This window comes from Pan paniscus, chromosome 2 (assembly GCF_029289425.2).
Source record: "Pan paniscus chromosome 2, NHGRI_mPanPan1-v2.0_pri, whole genome shotgun sequence".
Taxonomy (NCBI): Eukaryota; Metazoa; Chordata; class Mammalia; order Primates; family Hominidae; genus Pan; species Pan paniscus.
The window spans coordinates 42,293,206-42,308,799 of record NC_085926.1 but is presented as its reverse complement, the minus strand read 5'-3'; the positions used below and the strand labels follow the sequence as shown (position 1 = coordinate 42,308,799).

The 15,594-nt window shown below is 41.2% G+C and overlaps 1 pseudogene; it reads right to left on the bottom strand.

Moving 5' to 3' along the window:
• Window positions 1–5,019: 5,019 nt before the first annotated feature.
• Window positions 5,020–6,825, bottom strand: LOC103782913 (eukaryotic translation initiation factor 4B-like; annotated as a pseudogene).
• Window positions 6,826–15,594: the final 8,769 nt, after the last annotated feature.

Sequence of the window (15,594 nt, the reverse complement as noted above, 5' to 3'; positions counted from 1 at the left end):
TTGGGATGTTAGTAAAAACAAAACCCAAGGGTGCTTTTTAAGTAAGGGACCCAATGTTTAAAGTCCACAGCGAAAATGAAATAATGAATACCCTGGTGGGATCTTGAAGCCAGGGCTGGAATTTCATATTTGTTACAAGTATTTTTCCATCCAGCTTGAGAACTGTGAAAGCAGCTCAGAATTTCCCTTAAATGTCATAAACAATCTCAAGTAAGGGACACCACCCCTAGCTGGGGATGGAGATGCTTCACCTTAGTAACAAGAAGCCAATTCTGGGCCGGGAGAGGGAAGTTGATGGAAATGATTGTTTGGTAGAAAAGCACCAATTAGTAAAATAAACATAAATAACATTTGATGATATTAGATCATTACTGATCATTTTTAGAAACCCTCATGTCGTCACCCTGTCCCTCACTTTTTGTCAGATGCTCTATTGACTCTGTCTCCTGAACACCTCTTGGGTCTATTCACCCTTTCTAATCTGATGACCATTACTGATTAAAACCCTTGTCGGCCAGGCGCGGTGGCTCACGCCTATAATCCCAGCACTTTGGGAAGCCAAGGCGGGCAGATCACGAGGTCAGGAGATCGAGACCATCCTGGCTAACACAGTGGAACCCCATCTCTACTAAAAATACAAAAAATTAGCTGGGCGTGGTGGCGGGTGCCTGTAGTCCCAGCTACACGGGAGGCTGAGGGAGGAGAATGGCGTGAACCCGGGAGGTGGAGCTTGCAGTGAGCCAAGATCGCGCCACTGCACTCCAGCCTGGGCGACAGAGCGAGACTCCATCTCAAAAAAAAAAAAGAAGAAAAATTAAACCCTTGTCACCTCTTTCTTAGATCCTGACAACAGACTCACACCCTGGCTAGTTCTGAGTGAATGAATTTAAGGTATTTTCTTGAGTGATAAGAGAATTATCTCAGAAATGCAGGCAGCGGCCAAGCAGTAAAGGGCTTTTGGCCAGCCTGGGAACTGGATCTTTAACCATGCTCTTTCCACTGCCTTTGCAGAAGGGTATAAGGTCCTTATCCAAGCAGATGGGCACCATGGCACTGTTCCAGATGTCACAGACAAAGGGAGGATCAGGGAGAAGGTCTAGATTCTTGGTTTCAGAAAGTCTCAAACTAGGGTTCCTAGTTTGAGAAGGCCATATAGGGTAGCTTCCAAAAGTTGCCATGGCATCTGTAAACTGTCATGACACTGGTGGGAGTTTCTCTTAGCATGCTAATGCCTTATAATTAATATGTAATGAATGAGCAGTGAAGACAGCTAGAGGTTGCTTTTGTCACCATCTTGATTCTGGCTGGTTTCAACCAGCTTCTTTACCACATCCTGTTTTATCAGCGGGGGCTTTGCAACCTGTGTCTTAAGAAACAAGTCTTACCAGCATGAGAAGCATGGGCTGACGCCAAAGCGGCAGAGAGTTTAGGGACACGCAGGTCCCTGGAGCTCACACAGGTCCCAATACCACGAGAAACTAAACCAAAAATTCCCTAGTGCTCAGGTTTCCACTCTTACCTTTAGTAGGATCAGGGACCAGGCAGGAGGAACCCCTGATGGGGGATGCTGTCCATTGTTCTTTCTCAAAGGAGCTGGAGAAAGTAGAACCATATGAGTATTCTTGTTATCTCTGCTATTTTTCATGTGCAATTTCTGCTGTATCACATAACTCCCTATCAGTTTGCAAATTAATTCAACCTTTTTTCACAATGGTGACTACTTCCTATTTGTAATTCTCAAGCTCTTACCTGCAAAGTGTTGAACATTCTTATTAAAGCTTGTTTAAAGATGTCTTCCTTTGATAAAGTGGCAATTATCAGGTGTATGGGTTGTGCCTCAGAATCATTTATCATCTTATAATCAATGGGATTGATTTAGCTTCTGAACACTATGCATCTGGATGCTTTCCAAGCAACAGTAGCATCACTGTTGATCGAGTCATTGTTATTGCAATGGATAATAGATGAACCTTTGGCAGTAATGGGATTCAAGAACACCATGATCCTCTAGAGGTCTTCCTTTCAGTCTTAGAATCGTTAATGGGAAATAGTCCAGATTCTAATTTTGCTGTTTTCTTATCTCTGCTCTTGGAACCCAAGAACATCGTTGTCAATGTTGCTTAACTGCCTGGTTGTACTTTTTGAAAAGTACGTATCTTGAATCAAGAGAACTATATGCATTTGCTGCAGTCTCCCCATACAAATCTCTAGAAAATTAAGAAAATGTATCTTTTTAAAATTCATAACTATGTTGGAAAGCAGGAGAGAGTGCCTTTAGTGGAAATTACAAGAGATGCCTAAAAATCTGAAGGCAAATCGGATCAGATTGAATGGGGAAGCCAAATCCCAAAACAGGCAAAGGAAGAACTCTTAAAAAAAGAGAGGTATTCTAGGGGGAGCTCCAAGTTTGAAGAGGCAGGTATAGATATCTGAAGTGGCTCTGGTTGGAATATGGAAGGAGAAACAGCCCTTATTTTATTTTATTTTTTTTTTTTTGAGACGGAGTCTTGCTCTGTCGCCCAGGCTGGAGTGCAGTGGCACGATCTTGGCTCACTGCAACTTCCACCTCCCAGGTTCAAGTGATTCTCCTGCCTCAGCCTCCCGAGTAGCTGGGACTACAGGTGCCTGCCACCACGCCTGGCTAATTTTTTATTATTTTTTTTTATTTTTAGTAGAGACAGGGTTTCACCATATTGGCCAGGCTGGTCTTCTACTCCTTACCTTGTGATCCACCTGCCTCGGCCTCCCAAAATGCTGGGATTACAGGCATGGGCCAGCCCCTCTTCTTATGCAAAGCAAAAGGTGACAAAGGTGTCATCATTCAGGTGGGAGCAGTAAGTGTAGATATTTAGGTCAAGAGATGTCAGTACCCTTCATGGTTGATGATCCAAAAAGAGACCAGTAGCCCGTACTTCCAGAAATCCAGACACTCCTCGCGCAGCTGCACACCACCCCTTGCCTGCATCTTTGGTAATAGGCTGTGGGGAACAATACCACGTGGACAGAAAGGCTTTCAGGAAAACAAATGCAAAAAGTAACACAACACCAAAATGTACAAGAACAGAGAAAATCAAGATTATAAGAGAGGCACTAATGAAACAGATGAATGCACACCTGAGGAAGCATGGTTAATCCAGCAAATAAAACTTCAGTTGGTTAAGACAGAATTTCATATCAAGCAAGAACAAGTTACTAAGAAAAAAGAGTTAATTACAAAAACTGAAAAAAGAAGCCAGGTATGGTGGCTCACTCCTGTAATCCCAGCACTTTGGGAGGCCGAAGTGGGTGGATCACTTAAGGTCAGGAGTTCGAGATCAGCCTGGCCAACATGGTGAAACCCCATCTCTACTAAAAATACAAAACTTAGCTGGATGTGGTGATGCACACCTGTAGTCCCAGCTACTCAGGAGGCTGAGACACAAGAATCGCTTGAACCCAGGAGGTGGAGGCTGCAGTGAGCTGAGATCGCGCCACTGCACTCTAGCCTGGGCAACAGAGCGAGACTCTGTCTGGAAAAAAAAAAAAGTTTGAATTTGAGTTTTTCTTATAATAAATGAGATTGAATATGTTTTCATATATTTAAAGGATATTTGAACTTTCTTTTCCATGAACTGTGTGTTCATGTCTTTTGCCCATTTTTCTATAGTTTTATTTTTGTACCTTTTCTTCTTAATTGTAAGAATATTTACATATTATGGAGATTGGCCCTTTGTATCTGATACAAGTTGTAAATACTTTTTTTCCCAGTTGTTATTTGTCATTTGTCTTTGTCTTGGCATTTGTTTTGTTTTGTCATGCAAAAATGTTTAAAAGTTCTTTTATTTAATTAAATTTATCAATCTTTTTAAAAAATTGCGTCTGAATTTTAAGTTATAGTTAAAAAGGCACTATCCACTTCAGGTTTTATAGGAATTGATTCATATTTTCTTCTAGTATTTATAATTTTTTTTGTGTATTTTTTGAGATGGAGTCTTGCTCTGTCACCCAGGCTGGAGTGCAGTGGCATGATCTCAGCTCACTGCAACTTCTGCCTCTCAGGTTCAGGTGATTGTCCTGCCTCAGCCTCCTGAGCAGCTGGAATTACAGGTGCACGCCACCATGCCTGGCTAATGTTTGTATTTTTAGTAGACCCGGGGTTTCACCATGTTGGCCAGGCTGGTCTGGAACTCCTGATGTCAAGTGATCTGCCCACCTGGGCCTCCCAAACTGCTGGGATTATAGGCGTGAGCCACCATGCCCAGCCTCAAAACCAATTCTTAAACATCCTATTTCCTCAGTGATTTGAGACACCTTTAATAGGTACTGAATTGGCACACACATTGGGTTTACTGCAGTTCTTTTTATTTTGTTTTATTGATCTGCCTGTTTTTAAGTATGTCAGTTTAATTATTGAGGACTTCTAGTATGTTTTAATATTTGGCAGGGCTGGACACAATATTTTCCAGTATTTTTTAAATTTTTGTTTCAGAATTCTCCTGGCCAATTTTGCCTTTTTATTTCTTCATGAGAACTTCATATTCATCTCATCATGTTATTGCGGGGCGCAGGGTGGGGGTAGGGATTTTTGGTACTTTTATAGGATCACATTAAATCTTTTAAATAATTTGAGGAGCATTAAAATCTTTATGATTCTGTCTTCCTATCTAAGCATACTTTATATCTTCCATTGGTTCAGGTCTACTTTTTGGACTTTCAGGGACTGTTGTAGAGTTTTACACGTAAACATTTACACACTTCTTATTTAATTTATTCAGATATTGTATCTTTCTGATGCTAAAGAGTGGTGGCAATAGTTACTTCCTCACATTGTTCATTTCTCTAGCAGAAATGTCTTCAGTATTTCCAAATTAAATAGGAAGCTTGCCTTTGGGTTGAGACATAGCTATTTTATCAGAACTTGACCCTGATTTTTTCCTCCCCCAGGAGGTGGTGAGTGTTATTTTGTCTTGTCTGGATGTAGGTTTGCTTTGCTCTTGAATGTTCCAGAGTGGAGAGAGACTAGGAGAAAGCACAGGAGGTCTATTTGGTGTAATCTGCTCCTTCATTTTCATCTTCACCATCAACAGAGACAGCAGCACACTTGCTTGCAGAACTGAACTTGGAGGCTGGATTTTCCTCAGGTTTATTTGGCTCAGGTGCAGATCTGCAGACTTGATCTCTTTTGCCATCTTTCCTGTCTGACTCCCTCCAGCAGTCTTTGTTCCCTCCATCTCCTGGACCACGGCCCGAGTTCCCAGTTTGGACTTTTGGACATTCATCCCGTCTACTTTATTTTCATCTTTCTTTGCTGGTCCTTCCTCTGAGGGTTGAACTGGAGGTACTTTTCCCTCACTACCGGTAGGGGGTTGCTGCTCTGTTTCTGAGCTCTGAGATGGAATAAGAGGATTAGAACTTCTCTTCACCTAAGCAGTCTCCTTTGGTGGAGGGGCTCAAATCACCTTTAGGAGTTGATCAGGTTTGGAAGGCTTAGAAATTGGAGACTGGCAGTGTTTCTCTTTATTGAGTGTTTCATTTTCTAGAGACTTCTCACTCTCTCTTCTTCATGCATCCTGGTCTGACTTGCTTCTGCCTGATGTGGCTGGGGTCCCAGTCTGCACTGGCTCACTTCCCGTCCTCCACCATTCCTGTTCCTGAGTTTCTTCACTTTGCCATCTTGGATGTCTCTCCAGAGGCCATTGTTCTAGATTTGGCTCATCCAGCTGCCAATATGGTTTCTCTTGTTTCTTCTGTAGCTGTTCTTCTGCTTCTCTTTTTCTAGCAACTGTGTCAATGGACTTTCCCCCTCCAAAGATAGAAGCCACTCAACTGAGCTGGGGGGTGCTAGAAGAGGGATCATCTTCCTTATGAGTGCTCTGAGGCTTTAGATTCAGTTCTGATCTTTGGGAGGGACCCCTATCATCATGCCTATAATCACCCTAAGAGTAATCATCTCTGGAGTTCCATGACCAATTGTCCTGTCTGTCTTACTGGTCTTCATCCACCTCCTCAGTAGTCATCATCTCTGAGGTACCCACTACCAAATGCTCTTCTGCAACTGCCTGTTGCAGAATCATAGCCTCTATCATAGTCTCTGCTGCCTCAGTCATCATCTTAATCCCGGCCCCCACATTGACCCATATCCTGGTGTGAGTCATCTCTAAACCCGTCCTGACACCCATCATGATACTGGTCTGAATTGCATGATCTTGATACTTGTCTCCAAAGCTATCAACACCTCTTTTAGGCAGGTAGTCATCAAAGCTGTCTGTGGCAGGATGGACCTCCAGTATATCTGTTTTGTCAGTATCCTAATTTCTATCCTGGCCAAGAGGACAGTCATCCCTGTCTTTATCCTGTGCTTGGTCAGCAATGTCCACTCTAATTATCCTGTTACCTACAGACTCTTCATTGAGACCCAGGGAACTGAACAGGGCATCCAGGTCCTAAAACTCAGGATAACTAAAACTTTCAACCTCTCTGGATGCCGGGTTCATGTGGTCAGTGTGCTGTACCACTATTTAATCCTCTAAATAATTCCTTAATTGAGTCTTCTATCACATCATAGAGCAAGTTCCCTAGAAGAGCATTGTAGGATGGTGATTTGGGAAGATGGCTCCAATCAATATGGGGTTCTCCAGCATCCTGTGGAGCAGTGAAAAGAATGGAATGACCAATTGGAGATGTCCTATACACATCTCATCATTAGTGTGCCAAGTGGTTGAAGGATTTCCTTCTGGCTCATCTGTTTCATCAGCCCAGTCTGGGGATGTAGGTGCTTCCTCCACCAGTCTGCCCATCCTCAGTCAGAAAGTCTATTAGGGAAATTGTCTTTTTCTTCTCCTTCTCCTTCTCCTTCGTCTTCTTCTTCTCCTCCTCCTCCCCCCTCCCTGCTCCTCCTCCCCCCTCCCTGCTCCTCCTCCCCCCTCCTCCCCCTTACCCTCCTCCCCCTCCTCCCCCTCCTCCTCCCCCTCCTCCTCCCCCTCCTCCTCCCCCTCCTCCTACTCCCCCTCCCCCTCCTTCTCCTTCTCCTCCTTCTCCTTCTTCTTCTCCTTCTCCTTCTCCTTCTCCTTTTCTGAGGCCACCATGTTGGGAGACAGAGAGAACACCAAGGCTTGATTTTACTTTTAAGGGTTACTTTTAGCAAGGTGGAGATGTAGGAAAATTATATCCCAGGATTGAGTAAAAGAAAGGCACAATTAGAGAATCATAAGACCTTTAATGTGGCTAGACAGTGGATTGCCTGTTAAGGGAGAGACAGGAAACATAGATGGAGATCATTCAGGGGCGTCTCACAAAGACCCCACAGGCTATGCTGTTCAACTTGGACTTTCTCTCATTGGTAATAGAAAATCATTGAAAGGTTTTAAGCAAGAGGATGGCATTATTAGATTTATATTTTAGTAAGATTCTGGGGGCAATGGCTGATAAATTCCACTGGCAAAGCATTTCAAACATGTCTGCAAATCAGACCAGATATCATCCAACCAAATAAACCGAGAGGAAGAACAAGAACAATCACGGCCGTATCACTTTTATTCTTCTTTAAAAATGACTTAAAAATTATAGAGTAGGTAGACTAACAGTGAAGACCATATATTTATGTCTCCAAAACCTGAGAGTTCTGCAAGAGATACTGAGCTCCAGATGATTATGCTGGGTCTTTCTCCAACCTCAGCATAAGCCAGGAGTGGGCAAAGCAGGTCTGGGAGAGCTCTGCCTGAAAGTGGACTCCAAGCTCCATGCTAGGGGCCTGGGCACCCTTAAAGCAAGCCACAGAATCACTTTCAGTCAGTGAGGATATGCCTGTCTTCTCTCCTTTTCTGTTTTTCTGAGTGGAGTATTGAAAATAATCAGGCACAAAGCATAGCATAGTGGACAAAGAAAATAATGTTTATGTTCATGAAAAATTCAACCCTAATTATACCTCTGGGAGCCAGTGGGAGTAATGAAATAGTGTGCCTGGGGTGTTCATTTTGTTAATAGATGCCAGTCACAGGGTACTTATTTTCTGTGCCGTTTATAAAGCCTTTGACGGACAGCGCTGCTTGCGTCAGTTCATAGAATTATAAGATATAAAGGATATTATGGTAATTTTTTGGAATGATGTTCATTTAGTATCTGGTCATGAGAATGCGGTTCCTCCTGTTAGTGCCATATTCCAGCAAATGCAATAGGCAGCTTAGCAGGGGCTCTGAAAAGTGTACGTATTAACTTTGGCTCAGACACCAGGGATACATTTTGCTGCCATTTAAGATTAATTATTTGTAATATGTTTGTTAAGAAAATTGTTTTAAAATTTTATTTCTGTCTCTCAATTTAGGAGTGATAGCTCCTAGATTTCAATCACATGGACTGAATGACATATACAAGGGTTTTTGAACTATCTGAGATGGACAAAGCTCAAAGTATGTTTTCCAATGGCAAAGGCAGAACTAGATCCACTTTTTTCCAACACGACAGCCAGGTTTCCAAGAGCAAATGAGCAGTGAGGTGAGGTGAACATGGAGAAGCGAAAAGATAAAACTAGCTAGTTGTTTTGTTAGAGGGACAGAGGATATATATAAGCAAGGTTCTTTGGCCTGAAACCAAATTCAGCAACTCAACCATATTGACTTTTGCCCATATTTATTTAGGTTGAGCCCTATAAAATTCCTGATATTATACTGGTTTTGACCAACAACATCAATTATTGCATATGCTTCAACCTAATGCTTCAGAAAGAAAGTCATGGCCACCTAGAACTTGGCATAACCTGCAACTGCCTTAACTCCAAAGCCTTAAACACCATGGCTGCAGCCTCCTGTCCTCTAAACCTCTCATTTCCTCACCTCTATCACAAATCCATGTAAAGTCAGATTGGTTTACAGCTCTTCAGGCCCAGTGAGCCACAGCTCCCTCGGCATCTTTACAAACAGCTCCCACAGATACCTCAGTATAATTATTTTAAAAATATGTCCAGGAATTTTTTTTCCTTAAGCCACGAGGCTTGCCAAAATACTTCATAGAAAATACTATTTTGATAGTATTAGAATTTTACCAATGACTTAAGCAAGAGGCACAAAAGTGGAATGACCTCCAACTATGAGTTTTGATGAAAGTGAAAAATACTACCTAAGCCAAAACCACTAGTTCAGGCATTCAGCTTTCCCCTGTCTTATAAAATCCCAACCCCACTTTAATCTAGGGTCAGCTGTCCTCTAGATGCTCTCTGATATGTATCAGTTGAATAAAGTCTTTAATCTCTCTGATGTGTATCCATTGAATAAAGCCTTAATCTCTATTTGAGTCACTTAAATAACTTTCTTTTGACTTTTGATACCCAGAAAAATGGATTTGGAATGCTGTTTGGATTGTCTGTCCTCAAAGCTGTCTATTGGTGTGTGCCCAGTGGTGTTTGGGTGGGTAGAGTGGGATCTGCCTCTCTCTACCATGGTGCTGAGTTTTGTCTAATGTTGCTTTACTAAGAACACTGCTGTACAGGACAGAGCAAGTTTGAGGATGGACACTGTATGAGTTAGATGGAGCTCCAAGGTGATTATTTGATTACACGGTCTTAGAAACCATTTGAAAGGAAAGAAGGTGGAATGAAATAGGGGCAGAAGGGAATTAAAATATCCTTGGGTGTGTGATGAGTGTACATTTCAGCTCATGAACTAAGGAGTCCAATAACTAGAACTTACTTTATAGTCCACGACTCTACTTAATTTCCGACTCAAGCACTGGGCCTGAGGGCTGGGCAACAGGGCGAAACTCTGTCTCTACAAAAAATACAAATATTGCCCTGCTTGGCTACAAGAAAAACAACCTCAGCTTTTCTTGGGAACCCCACATAAGCCTAGGGTCTTTCTAAGGCACTGGGAGTAGGGGAAATCTATTTGGTCCTCAGTCATCAGTGCCTATGGGAAGTCACAATGACATCTGTTATCCTGTCCTCCTGACTCCTTCAAGGCTAGGCAGGTCTCAACTATTCCTGTGCTGGAAGTCTTTCTGAAATGTGTCTTTCTCTGGACTCTTGCTCTAACAGGGCTACCAAAAAAACAGGGTAATGCACCTCTAATCCTGCCACCACAGCACTCTTCTCTTCTTCCCAGCCTGGAACAATCTAATTTTTTTTTTTTTTTTTTTGAGACAGAGTCTCACTCTACCACCCAGGCTGGAGTGCAGTGGCATGATCTTGGCTCACTGCAACCTCTGCCTCCCAGGTTCAAGCGATTCTCCTGCCTCAGCCTCCCAAGTAGCTGGGATTACAGGCGCCCGCCACTACACCCAGCTAATTTTTTTTTTTTTTTTTTTGTATTTTTAGTAGAGATGGGGTTTTGCCATGTTGGCCAGGCTGGTCTCGAACTCCTGACCTCATGATTCGCCCGCCTCGGCCTCCCAAAGTGCTGGAATTACAGGCTTGAGCCACCGCGTCCGGCCGGAACAATTTTTAGTCTGGGGAAAATCCTCCTTTCGTGTTTCTTCAACTAAATTATTCTCAGGAATTCACTTCTTCTAAGTATAAAAAGCCAGCAAGACTTCTAGGGTAGTTCTGTTTTCTGACTTGCCACATACCTCCCATGAAGCAATGACCACCAAGCTGACTTCAATGAGGTGAAGGGAAGGGGGAAACAGAGGGAATAAAGAACACATAAATTGATGTATCTTTTGATTTTTACTTCCCTTCCATGATGTCTGCTCCATGCTGAGTCTGGCAACTTGGGCTTTGGAATTTACTGATTGGGTAATGCTCCCTGGAGTTGACAGTGTGTACCCCTGCCCAAAGGCTTAGATAGCAATCAGGGAAGGGTGGCCCTCCAAAGTGAGTGTTATCATAAAGGAGGCAAAGAGAATTAGGGCAGCAGTAAATACTTGGTAGAAGACTAAGCAGTAAATCTTGGTAGTCTTTTGTGACCTTCTGCCATCCCACAATGGTTGGATGTTTCTCCTGTGCCCCCAGAACACTTTCTTCTATTGCCATAGACCGCATTCTACTGGGATGGCCATCTTCATTCCAGCCTCCTTCTATATAGAAAGGAAGTTCCTGAGCTGAGGACCTATATTTGTTCATCTGGACAGCATAACCCCTAAAAGATGGAGACTGAATGAGTAGAGATGGAATGAGTAACTCCTTGGAACATCATGGACTCTGTACCAGCCACAGATGACTCGCATACCCTGGGTGAGCAAGGCCTGCAGATGGAAATTGTGGATAACAGCAAACTGTGTTGCTCAACAAAATGAAGATCAATAGATAGGAAGCACAGGCCAAAGCAAGCCAGGCAAAATTTAATGCTCACAAATATAAAATCATGGATTTGAATTGTAAAATTCAGCTGGAATAGAGGTGATATGACTGAAGAGCAGCCACAAATAAACAGCCAAATGAAGGGACACATTTGAGAAGGCCTAGAATTTTCCTGAGCACAGGAGTGTCTGCCCCCATGGAGTTGAGGTGTGCTTTCCACAGGCACTCCAAACTCTGTCCTTTTGGGCTTTTATGGGGCCTTGATTAGCTAATTGGCCATTAGTGAAATTAATCTTCGGCCCCTCTCCTCCCAAGAGGTTATGAGTGGGCTGAATAGTCTCAACCCTCTTAATTGTGCCTTGGTCTTCACTGTGACGAGCCCCCATCCTGAAGCTACCTAGGGGCTGCCAGCCACCAGTCTCAATAGCATACCTCGCTTTGGAGATTCTAAGGATATTAGGAGTTGTAAGCCAGAGCGTGGGAGCAAGGGTCAAATATTTAGTTCACACTATCACAGATGGGTCCCAGAAACTTCTTAGTAAATTCCCATTTTATCTAATCCATTAAAACCTTCATCATAAACATGAAATTACTTGAATTTTTAAAACACTAACAGTAGAAAACCCAAATGCAGTGCTAATTAGATATAATAGCAATAAGTATTTTTAAATAGCATATCCAGAAGAGAGGTGGTGGTTAATACGAGAGTGTAATTAATCCATTTGCTGAATTAATTACCACTTTCCTCATCATCTGGGCTAGCAGAGTGTTAGACAAATAAGAGGAACATTGTCAGTCAAAACATAAATATTAGAACCAACCTAAAAGTCTAGATGAATAGTTAAATAAATTATTCATGAAATACTCTGTACCTGTTTTTCAAAGTGAGATGGAGTTCCTTGCTGTGCCTTAAGAAGATATCCAGGATTCTTAGTCCCTGGCAACAAGACGTCACCAAAAATAAAAAATAAATAAGAGAATCTACAGGATGGAGTACAGTGGCACAATCATAGCTCACTGCAGCCTTGACATCCTGGGCTCAAGTGATTCCCTTGCCTCAGCCTCCCAAGTAGCTAAAATTACAGGTGTGCTCCACCATGCCAACTAAGTTTTAAAATTTTTTTGTAGGGTTGGGGTCTCACTATGTTGCTCAGGCTGAAAAAAAAATATTAAATAACTAAGTAGATACATTGTTTAGTGAAAAAAAGTAAACCATAGATAGAACATAATTCCAAACAAAAAGGGATACGTGGGTTTAAAGCTTTTTTTTTGTATCTGTATAAACACAGAAAATACTTGGATGAATACATGTCAAATTGCTAACGTGGTTACTTAGTGTCAAATTGCTAAAGTGGTTACTTCTGAAAAAGGGATTGCAAAGACAGAGGGTTTTTCACTTCAGAATAAAAATGTCAGGTTTAGAAGGATACATGCTCAAGGTATGTGAAATGAAACATGCAAGATATAAAACTTCACATCAATACAATCACACTTTTATAAGACATCTAGCATATATTCATTTTTAAAAGTAAAAGAATTTGCAAAAAACTAAGAGTAGTCATATTTAGATGGTGAATTATGACTGATCGTTGTTTTCTTTGATGCTTTAAAAAATTTTCCAAAATGTCTGCAATAAAAATTTATTATGTTCATCATAGACAGACCCACGCTTTTTAAAAGAAAATTTTTAAAGGAAGGATTACCCAAACTCAGTTTTGTTAATGTGAAGGCATGCCCCCTCCCCCTGTAACTAAAGAGGAATTTCTCTGGGTTCCCTGTCTATCAAACAAGAAAAATTTTCCCAGTGGCAGGGGATGGAGATCTTCCTAACAACTTGTCGTCCTTTGTAGCTGATGCTCACAAGTACGTGGATGGCAATGAAACAAGCCTCTATGGCTAAGCTTCCCCAGACTTGCTCACTCCACTCTTCATTTATCCATTAAGCCCACATGCTGAGGGCTGTATGCATTTACAGTGTGTATCAAGCTGCCCCAGCCAAAGTGATTTCTGGCTCATTATGCTACTCCCAATAAATTTGGGGATTGGTCAGCTTCAAAACAAAATTGGGCAAGTTATATATATATATATAGGCAAACAACAAAAATTGAGTTCTGTGTGTGTATGTTTATGAAGGGGTGGTACATTCCCAGAAGACAGTGTGACAGGATAGAATGCAAGTTCCAAAATCACTAAAGATAGGCCCTGCCAACTAAGGATCCTCTCCAGGCAGCTTTGCAGGAAGCAATGGAAACAAATAGGAAGAGAAAGGAAGAGAAAGGCACATGCCACATGGCAGTTTGTAAACAATACAAGACAAAACTTTGAACACTGCCCCCTGTCACAAAATAAATGGGGGCCACTTTTGAGGGGTAAGTTCTGATATATGGTTGATAAATGAATAGGTACTTTATTCATAAGACTAAATCTTCAAACAACAAGAGCAAATAATAGCTGGGTGTGGTGGCTCAAACCTGCAATCCCAGCACTTTGGGAGGCCGAAGTGGGAGGATTGCTTGAGGCAAGACCAGCCTGAGCAACATAGCAAGACCCTGTCTGAAAAAAAAAAAAAAGTAAATTATAAGAGACAAAAAGTTCCAACCTCCTCTTTAGAGCACAGCATTCCAGAAAGCAGTAGAGTAACATCTGCAGTTCTGCAGTGTCTGGGAGGAAAGCGTTGGGACCAAGGACTCAGCATGCACCAATTTTATTTCATGAGTAAAGAAAATAGAGATATTATCATAAAAGCTTGAACCTACAACAGACAGAGTGTTGTAGGTTCCCAGACCCAGAACACACAAATGTGGGCAGACAGGGACATCCATGAGACAGAGGATTCCTCCCACAGAGCTTTTCTGGAGACCTTAGAGTTTGATTCCTGGGACTTGAGGTAGTGTGTCCAATATCCAGTGAGGCTATAAACAGATAAAACCTTTCTAGAGTGTGATTTGTTAAATATGGAACAAAAGCCTTAAAATATATGTATACTTTGATCTAGAAATTCTGCTACCAAGAAGAAAAGAAACCAAGCAATATTTATTTATAAGGATGCTAATTATCATAAAAGAGAAAGCAGAAATATAATAAATGTACAAATATGGGGGACTGGTTCAATAAATTACAGCACATGTATATGTAGTAGTCATTAATGCTGCCCACTGAATATTTCTGGTTGATTCTTCACCTTTGGGATATATCACAGGACTGCATTTCCTGTCCCCTTCTACTTGGGTAGGGTCATGCAACCTATTCTATCCAATGAATTGTAAGCAAAAGTAATATGTGTTCATCCCAATCCAAGTGTTTGGTTAACAGTGCTAGACCTTCAAGCTCTCTGCTCACTCTGCTGTGGTGACCAGCAATGTTCTAAATATGGTTGCTCTGTAAGCCAGGGTCAAGGAATAATGTTAACAGTGACATAGAGCAGCAGAGTCCCCACAAGTAACCTGAAGAAAAATACACTGTGAGATTTGGTGATTGCTTGTTACTACAACATAACCTAGCCTACCCTGATGAATACAAAGGAAGTATAATGCAACCACTGATAGATATGATCTAGTATATTTATTGACAGAAGCACATTTTCACAGTGTACTGTTACATTAAACAGCAGCTATAAAACATCAAATACAATTTAAATCAGTTTCACATATTATACAAAGTAAAAATACTGAAGAATATTCCCCAAATTTTGCTGATTAATGAATTGTGAAACTATGTAAGCCTCTGTGTGTGTGTGTGTGTGTGTGTGTGTGTGTGTGTGTGTGTGTTGATGAGGGAAATCAGTACCTTCTTCCTAAGAGTTTTATGTCATATATTCTAAAAGCTAAAAATGCTAAACAAATTCTGTAATTCCATTACTAATATATATCTAAACCACCTTTCTTACTTATATTTTACCTTTTTTAACTTTACTCACCCTACTATCAGAATGTATACTTGAATACTTTTCAAATGTATATTCTAACTTTCATGTATTTCTTTTTTTGTTTGTTTAAATACAAGGACCTCCTCCTATAGCTCTCAAAACACTTTCTGAAAAGTGGGAAGGAATCTTGTGTTATATATAAAAAATAAATGAGGTGAAACTATCATCTACTTCTGGCTGGAGGAAACTCCCCCAAAAGTCACATTTCAAAATTTTTCAAGTCTGTGGTTTTATTCTCAAAACAGTGTTTCTCTATATACTTTTTTATTCAAAATTTCAACAATGAATATGCATTGTTAATATAATTGGGGAAAAGTTATGTTAAAAATTACTTGGGATGAACCCAGGTCTCTATATTTTAAAAAGACTCTCAGATGATTCTAATTTATACTAAATTTTGGGAACCATTCTTCTAAACCTATTCTTTAAAACCCCTCATCCTTTTTTCAAATTTCAATTAGGA